Source organism: Scylla paramamosain, chromosome 17 (genome assembly GCF_035594125.1).
Source record: "Scylla paramamosain isolate STU-SP2022 chromosome 17, ASM3559412v1, whole genome shotgun sequence".
In the NCBI taxonomy this organism is placed as follows: domain Eukaryota; kingdom Metazoa; phylum Arthropoda; class Malacostraca; order Decapoda; family Portunidae; genus Scylla; species Scylla paramamosain.
In genome coordinates, this window is record NC_087167.1 from 18345001 (window position 1) to 18354137 (window position 9137).

Consider the following 9137-nt stretch of genomic DNA (forward strand, 5'->3'; position numbering starts at 1 on the left):
ACACATCCCATAAAGGTGTGGGACGTCCCTTCCCTGCTGCTGCGTCATTTTCCTTTCTTTTCTTTTCGTTTTTTTTTTCTTCTTTATCATTTGTCGACAGAAGTGCGGATTATTAAACAGAAATTGCCACTCTCATTCCTTGTTTGTAGGTCTTCCTGTCACGACACAATTAACCTCTCTCTCTCTCTCTCTCTCTCTCTCTCTCTCTCTCTCTCTCTCTCTCTCTCTCTCTCTCTCTCTCTCTCTCTCTCTCTCTCTTTCTAACGTTAAATACAATAATTACTAAATATTACTACTACTACTACTACTACTACTACTACTACTACTACTGATAATAATAATAATAATAATAATAATAATAATAATAATAATAATAATAATAATAATAATGACAATAAGAACACTACTACTACTACTACTACTACTACTACTACTACTACTACTACTACTACTACTACTACAACTACTACTGTATCGGTAAATTTGGTATGGTATCGATTAACTCTGGAGGACCTGGTAGTAGCTGGATGCCGCTGGCCACCACTTGTATCGGTAAGATTGCTTACCACTTGTATTTGATAGATTTTGCTGCACCACTGGTTCGGAGAGCTTACTGGTTTGCTTGACTTACTGGATGTTGCTGGAGATGACGGTGACGGTGAGGAGATGACGATGTCTTCTTGATTTAATGATGGACAGAGATGTACACGCGTTATGCCAAGACACAGACTACGACGGAGGTGACGATGCTTGATTCTCTCTCTCTGAACTGACTCTGACTCTGATCTGAACTCTCTGATGGACTGAACTAAATTGATGTGGTCTCTGTCTGGAACTGACTTGAACTACCCGTACAGGCTCTATTTGTATGAAAGAAATGGATCAAGATTCAGAATCTGAGATGAAGAAATGACCAATGAGCTGTCTCTAAACAGGGTGAAGGGATCAATGGTAGAGGTTGTTATTTTGGTCAATGGCCAGGGAGGACGACAGGAAGGCAATGCAGGTGTTTTCCATAAGGACTGGCAGGAATGTAGGGAAGGTGTGGTATTCCCTTGAGAGGGCGATAGGAAAGAGAAAGGTTAAAAATAGGTGAGGTTGGCCACATGAGCACGTGGGATGAAATATATGAATGATGAATATATATAATAACAATTGTTATGACTTTTTTTTTTTTATGACTGATGCGACTAATACACTACTACTACTACTACTGATAATAATGATGATGACGATAAGAATAATAGTAATAATGATAATAATAATAATTATAATAATAATAATAATAATAATAATAATGATAATAATAATAATAACAATAATAATGGCATAAATAAATAAAACCAACAATACCACAAACCACATTCTAGACCAGGATTATTGGCGACAGTATGTGAAGAAGTCCAGCCAAGTCAGGTGCAGGATGAGCGGGAGCGGCTGCACCAGCTTGAGTGGTGCGAAGATCACGGATATCAGGAAGAAAGTGGAAGAGGAAGCACCCAGCATGAGGGACGGGATGATAATCATCCAAGGAGGAGGAAATGGCCTGGAGTTTGTCAGAGAAGGGGAGACCGTGAAGAATGTGGTGGATGCCGTGAAGTCAATGGAGGTGAAGGGCATGAGTGTGGCCGCTGTGGGTGTCATGCAGAGGGCTAGAGAGGGCCACTACTATGAACGCTTGAAGAGGTCGACGAACAGAAGAATAGAAGAGGAGCTGCTGAAGTTGAAGGTAGTGTGGATGAAGGAGGATGAGGGCGAACTGAGTTTCATTGACATGGACGGCGTGGTGAACCGGTTCAGCCTGCATGCAGAGGACGGTGTGCACCTGAACAACGCGGGGGACTGCCATGACGGGACGACGGCTGTGCGAATGGGTGACGGCGAGGTCGCTGGTCCACTGGTCGTGGACCAGTGACGGGAGATGATCGAGACGCAACAGATAGAAGACACCAACCAGGCGAGGCAGAGTATGAGGAATGGTTGCATGAATGTGAGAGGATGAGGTGTGGGTAAGTTTGAGGATGTATGTAAGGCGCTCATTGAATAGAAGTTCGACATAGTCGGGCTCACCGACACACACCTGAGAGATGATGTCTGAATGGAGGGATGTGAGTTTGTTATGATTGGAAACAGGCGTAAGACACAGGAGACGCTGGGAGGAGGCGTAGCCTTACTCTACAAGAAAGAAAGGGACTGAAATTAGAGGAGCTTGATATGGGAAAGTGTGAAAAGGGTGAGGATGTGATGGCAGTGAGGGTGGAATGTATGGATGGTCGTGGCAGACCAGAGAAGGTGGTACTGGTGGTAGCGTACATCACTGTCATGGGTGAAAGAGCGGAGAGGAGAAACAGGAGCGTAGTCTAGATGAGGTCTGACCAGCGCCAAATATAACTTTGATATTACTTCTGGACTTCTACTTTTAACACTCTGGCCTCTACGCATTGCCTTCTTAGACGGAGTTCAGAGCTAACTAAATCTTTTTCGTACCCTGAACCTACCAGAGCTTCGTTGTTTATTGTGTACCTACTGTGTGCGCTACCTACGCTAAGTACTTTGCATTTGTTGATATTAAACTGCATTTGCCATCTGTCCATTCATTCATACTATCCAAATCTGCCCTGCAAGGCGATGGCATCTGATTCTGATCTAATTAATCTACTTATCTTCGTGTCATCCACAAATTTACAAATATTACTATGATTTCATTATTCAAGTCATTGATATACATATTACAAACAACAATAGCCCTAATACTGATTCCTGTGGCACCCCACTAATTACTTGGCCCCACTCGGATTTAGGACTGTTTATTACAATTCTCTGTCGCCTGTCGCTTAGCCACGACCTTATCCAGTGTAACACCTTCCCATCTATCCAGTGCTCCCTAACCTTTCTCAGGAGCCTCTGATGGGGTACCTTGTCAAACGCTTTACTGAAGTCCAGATATATGATGTCATAACTATCACCATTATCTGCCGCTTCGTAAACCTTACTGTAAAAACTTAACAAGTTTGTCAGGCAAGACTTCCCCTTCGTGAAGCCATGCTGTGATTGATTTATCAATTCATGTTTGTCCAAATGCTCCCTAATGTTCTTCGCTATTACTGACTCCATTATTTTACCAATAACAGAAGTTAAGCTGACAGGTCTATAATTATACATTAAAGTTTTATCTCCTTTCTTAAAGATGGGTACTACATTAGCCTGCCTCCACATTACCGGTACCTTACCTGCCTCAAGTGATTTCCTAAAGACAGAAACTAACAGTTCACTAATCCTCTTTGCATTCCTTAAGTACTCTGGGAAATATTTCATCTGGTCCCAGTGCCTTGAACTTTTTCAGCCTATCTATCTCCTGTTCCACTATCTCTTAGGTATGGTAATATCTGTCAGCTTCTCACTCTCTTTTGCTCTAAACATCTGCTCACTATTTGGCAGATCCTGCAGGTTTTCCTGGGTGAACAGAGTTAAAAATTACTCATTCAGAATTTTATCAATCTCCTCCCCAGAACTAACCAGCTCACCATCTGTTGCCTTTAATGGACCTATTGTTTCCCTATTCTTCGTCCTATATACCTGATAAAATCCCTTGGGGTCCGTCTTCGCCTGGCTGGCTATCTTTAATTCATATTTGTTTTTAGCTTTCCTCGTTAGGGCTTGTGAGAATAGCTAGAAGAAAGTAAGTAAATCATGGTGGAATGATGAAATCAGAGAGGTTATAACGGAAGGTGCGAAAGAAAATGAGTAGACAGTGTAAATGGCTGAGGAAAAAGAGGCATGAAAGCGATGAGGCGGAGAATGAGTATCAGAATGCATGGGCAACGTGTGTGAAACAGCACAGACTAACAAGGCGAATGATAATGAATGCCGGAGTGAAGTGCGAAAGGAATGTGATTCAAGCTTTAAGGGAGAAAGGCATGAAAGGTGGCCATGAATGGTACAAGTTCATGAGAGGTGAGAATGTCAAACAATGTTGGTGTGGAGAGTCTAAAGGTGAATGGTGTAGTTATAAAAGAGATGGAAGGAATCAGAGAGACAATCAGAGTTCTGGGAAGAGGTGAGTGGTGAAGGTGAGGTGTCTGGTGTGAGAGAAGGATGTGTGACACTGGAAAGGAAGAATGCAGATTAACTGGATGAGAGAATCAGCAGGGAGGAAGTGGACAAGTGCGTGAGAAGACAGAAGAATGGTAAGGTAGTAGGCCCAGATGATATACCGTAAGAGTTCTATAAGAATTGTGGTGAGGTAGTGACTGATAGAATGACTGAATTATTCAACCAAGTGTGGGAGGAAGAAAGAGTGCCGTGAAAATAGAATGAGTGTCGAGAGAGTCTGTTGCACAAGGGCGGATACAAGAGTAAAAATGGACTGAAGAACTACAGGCCGATTGCATTAGTGAATACAGTAGGTAATGTTTTCATTGCAGTGTTGAATGAGAGATTGTGTTAATGGATTGAGAGAACTGGAGTGTTAGGTGAAGAACAGAGTGGATTTCGTGTGGACAGGAGAGCAGAAGATAACATGTTTGTGGTGAATGAAATGATTGAGAGAAAGAAGAAGGACGGAGGTAAACTGTACTTAGGTTTTCTAGATAATGAGAAAGCTTATGACAGGGTGAATAGAGAAATGCTAGTAAGAGTGTTAGAAAATATTCCGCTAAGTGCAAAGATAGCTAACAAAGTGCGAGGTATGTATGTGGACACAAGAGCTAAATAGAGACGAGGAGACAAAAACAAATTGGGTGAAGAGTGAAAAAAAGAGTTAGGCAAGGTTGTATATTGTCTCCAACCCTTTTCAGCTTGTATACAGAGGAGTTAGCAGCCAGAATGAAAAGAATGAATGCAGGACTAAGGATGGGGAATAAGATATGTGTGCTCTTTTATGCAAATTATGTAGTGGTTATGAGTGAATCGGTAGACGAGCTCCAAAGTTTGTTGGATGTTGTAGATGAGTACTGAAGAGACTTCGGAGTGAGGTTATAGCAGCAGTGAGAAACGGAAGGTGACTGTGAATAAATCAGAGAATGAAAGTAGGTAATGCGATATGGAGACTTGGAGAGAATGAGTTGAAACAGGTACAATAATACAAGTACTTAGGGATGTGAATGAGTCCGAATGGGTGTGAAAAGGCAAAGAATGAAAAGATAAACACGGTAAACCAGTGGATAGGTCGACCGGGAAGCGCGGCAAGGATGAGAGCAAGTAAGTATGACGTGCTGAGAGAAGTGTGTTAGAGTGTGGCTGTGCCGACTATAATGTATGGTATGGATGTAATTGCATGGAATAAAAGTGAAACTGATAAGTTGGAAGTTGGGGAAAATAGAGTAGCAAGAATGAGAGCAGTAGAAGTTTTGAAAGGTGATATGGGATGGAACACGTTTAGGGAATGACAAAAGCGACACTTAGATACAAGATTAAGCTTGAGAGAATGAATGATGCAAGAATAACAAGAAAGGTGTATCTGTGGAATGAAAGTGGAAGCAAATGGAGGAAGAGGTGCATGAGAATGACAGACAGGAATGGTTTACAAGCTGTGTTACGGATGAGAATGACTAGGAGGATCAAAATGAGCGTGAATGGGTAGTAACAAGAGGAGGCAGAGTGAGAACGAAATGGGATGTGAGGAAATGGAAGAGTGTGATAGACAGAGAAGTGAAGTGTGGGTCTGAATGAATGGAAGAATGATATGGAACGAAAGAGCACTCTGGAATGGTGCAAGAAGAAAGAGGCCCCGATGTATGAAAGGTGGTATGATGGAAGCCTGGGTGGTGATCTTCTCTTCCGAGCTAGGGCACAGTGTATGGATGTGAATGCAAGTAATTACAAATGGTCTGAGTCCCGCAATAAAATATGCCAAATGTGTGACATGGGAGAGGATGAGATGGTGAAGTATGTGGTGCTGGAGTGAGAGGTATGTGAGAGACAAGAAAGAGATGATGCAAGAGATTCTGATTGAGTTAGGGCATAATAGGAATTAAATAAATGAAGAAGACAGGAAGGGAATGGATGGTGCTGCTGCTGGGACTGTGTAGAGACACAAATGAAAGGATGATTGAGGTTGTGAAGGAGTTTCTGGATAGAAAGTGGCTTGCCAGATTAGTTCGGAGGATACTGTTCGTTTCTCTGCTTGTTTTGTCTGTTTTTTTTTTTCTATAGGAATTGCCAATCTATAGGCCTGGCTTGAGCTTGATCTTAATACTACAGGTAGGTCGGGAGTACTCCTGAGCCAGGCTTTTGTATCGGCAACTCCAGTAATGATAAAAAAGAAAAACAGCAAACAGGAAACAGACACCATCTTTTACACCACTAGTTCCTACATTTGGTACGCCACATTTTTTTTTTTTCCAGGAACGCTTTCACAGCCTCAATATCCTTTCATTCGTCTTCCCACACAATCCCAGCGTCCATTCCCTTCCTGTCTTCTTCACTCTGGCAATCCCCAATTCCCTCAGCACCACTTACTTCATCTCATCCTTGTCTGTGGCATACTTCACACACTCCATCGCATGCTCCACCGTCTCATCCTTTCCCACGTCACACATCTGAAACACTTTGCTGCGGGACTCAGACCATCTACAACACCTTGCATTCACATCCATACACTGTACCCTCCCTCTAAAGAAATCACCACTCAGGTTTCCCTCATACCACTTTTCATATATTTGGGGCTTCTTTCTGTCTCTCTATACCACTCCAAGGTACTCTTTTGTTCTATCTTATTCTTCCATTCATTCAGTCCCACACATTTTACTATTCCATCTCACTTTTCCACCTTACATCTCACTCTAAATCTTCTCCATTTCTAACAATCATACTCCAATCACTCTCAACACGTCTTTCCTCAAACTGCTGAAAAGTCCAACTAGTTTCCAAGCCACTTTTCTCAACACACGTCCTCTCCCACCTGCTACCCCTAACACTCCATAGGAACACCTTTCTCACTGGTCTTGCATCATCAGTTCGCTCTAGTCTACCTTTGTATCTCAAGGTTGCAATTGCATGTTTCTCTCTAAATGTTCTCCATCCCATGTCTCCTCTCAAAGCCTCTATCGCTGCATACCTTAATTGGTGCATTCAGTGCCATTCTTGCTACTTTATTCTGTTCTATTTCTAACTTCTGTAGTTCATTCTCATTTCACGCTGTCACATCCATACGATACATAATTTTCGGAACATCCACGCTCTTCCAAACTTCTCACAGCACGTCATATTTACTTGCTTTCATCCTTGCTACACTTCTTAGACGACCCACCCACTGGTTCACCATGCTTTTCTTTTAATCCTTCATATTTTCACACCACACCCATTCAGACTCATCCACATCCCTAGATACTTGTATTCATCTGTCTGTTGCGACTCATTCCCTCCCGGTCTTCACACTGAATTTCTCTCATCCTCTGACCTATTCACAATCATTACCTTGCTTTCTTCACTGCTAAATCTCATTCCAAAATCTCTTCCATACCCATTACTAACATCAAACAAACTTTGGAGCTCATCTGCCGATTCACTCATAACCACTACATCATCTGCATAAAAGAGCACACACATCTTATCATTCCCCACACTCACTCCTGCATTCATTCTTCTCATTGTGGCTGCTAACTCCTCTGTATACAGGCTAAAAAGGATTGGTGACTATATATATCCTTGTCTAACTTCTCTCTCTTTTCACCCAGTATGTTTTTGTCTCGTAGTCTGTATTTACCTCTTGTGTCCACGAACATACTTCGCACTATGTTAACTATCTTAGCACTCAACCCAATCTTTTCTAAGACTCTACCTAACATTTCTCTATTCCATGTGGTTGTCCGTGGTGTGTGGATGAGGCCTCTCTTCCAGTCTTGGCTGTGTGTTCTTTTTACTTGGTGCTGAGACTCGCACAGCTCGTGATTCAGTGTGTCTTCTGCATCAGGGATTGCTTCTCTGGTTGTTCGATCGGCTACTTCGTTGCCTTTGATGCCAACATGAGAGGGAATCCATTCTAAAGCAATGGTTCATACCCCAGTCTGCAGATGGTAAATGAGTGCTTGGATACCGTTTACTAGAAGTGTGTAGGTAGCCGATTTCCAGTGAATGCATCCCGGGTGGCAGGTATTTTTTTTTTCCGAAGTCTATTCGGATTATGCGCTCTCCTGTGAAGACGCTCGGCTGCAGCTCCGACACTAGCCACAGGATATTCTCGGAAATACTCTCATTGTGATTCCCACACAAAGTTATAATATCCATCACATATTAATTCAAATCCAACTTAAACCTAACGTAACCTAGTCTGAACCAACTAGCGTGCTTAGAGTGATTGGCACCTACTCTTCCAGACTTCGGAAATATGCGAACGGGAGTCACTACACTGCCAGGTGCGAGGGAAGTGAGGTGCCTTAGTGCACTCAGTACTGCATGAAGTTCAGCTGTGAATGAAGAATGGTATCCTGCTTAGCACCAAGTTCTGCAAAGTCTGAAGTTGGGGAAATAGATTGGTGATGTAGCTTGCAGTCTAGCATCACCAGTCTACTGCTTTTGACAGCCGGGTAGCGGCTTGCCTGTGTTGTTGTTGTTTTGATCAGTATTGACTCCAAGCGTTCTTTTTACCCGGAGAGAATCCGGACCAGATTCAGATCCAGATTAATGATCTAGAACTGATCAATGCCATAAATAGCAGACGTCTTTAGTAACTCAGTTGTCTCTAAGGAGCTTAAGCAAAGAACATGCATCATCATACGTTACTCTGAACCACTTAGGTAAGGTATCTCTAAAAACATTGGAAGTATAGGAAGGGAACGTGTGTATAGCCTTGGTATAAATAAATTACGTTACACTGAACTACTGATCTCAAAACACATGATGAAATCAGTGCTCAGAACCTTGAATCCTCGCAGTTCCTCAGCCTCGTCGCGCCACGCCGTTCCTCAATGGAAGTCGACACGCAACATCCTCGCTTCCTTCACCACACCAGCATGCTTCTCCTTCCGGCAGGTTCGCTTTTGACAAATGTAATTCCATGCAAAACCAGCGCTCCCGTCAGTCTCAAAGAGATATTCAGCCCTGGCCGTGAGCTCATGGAGGTATTAATGGTCAGCCTTGCCCGTGAGCTCGACTCCGAACGTCCCTTAGTGGTGACCCCACACCACAGTATATACTCG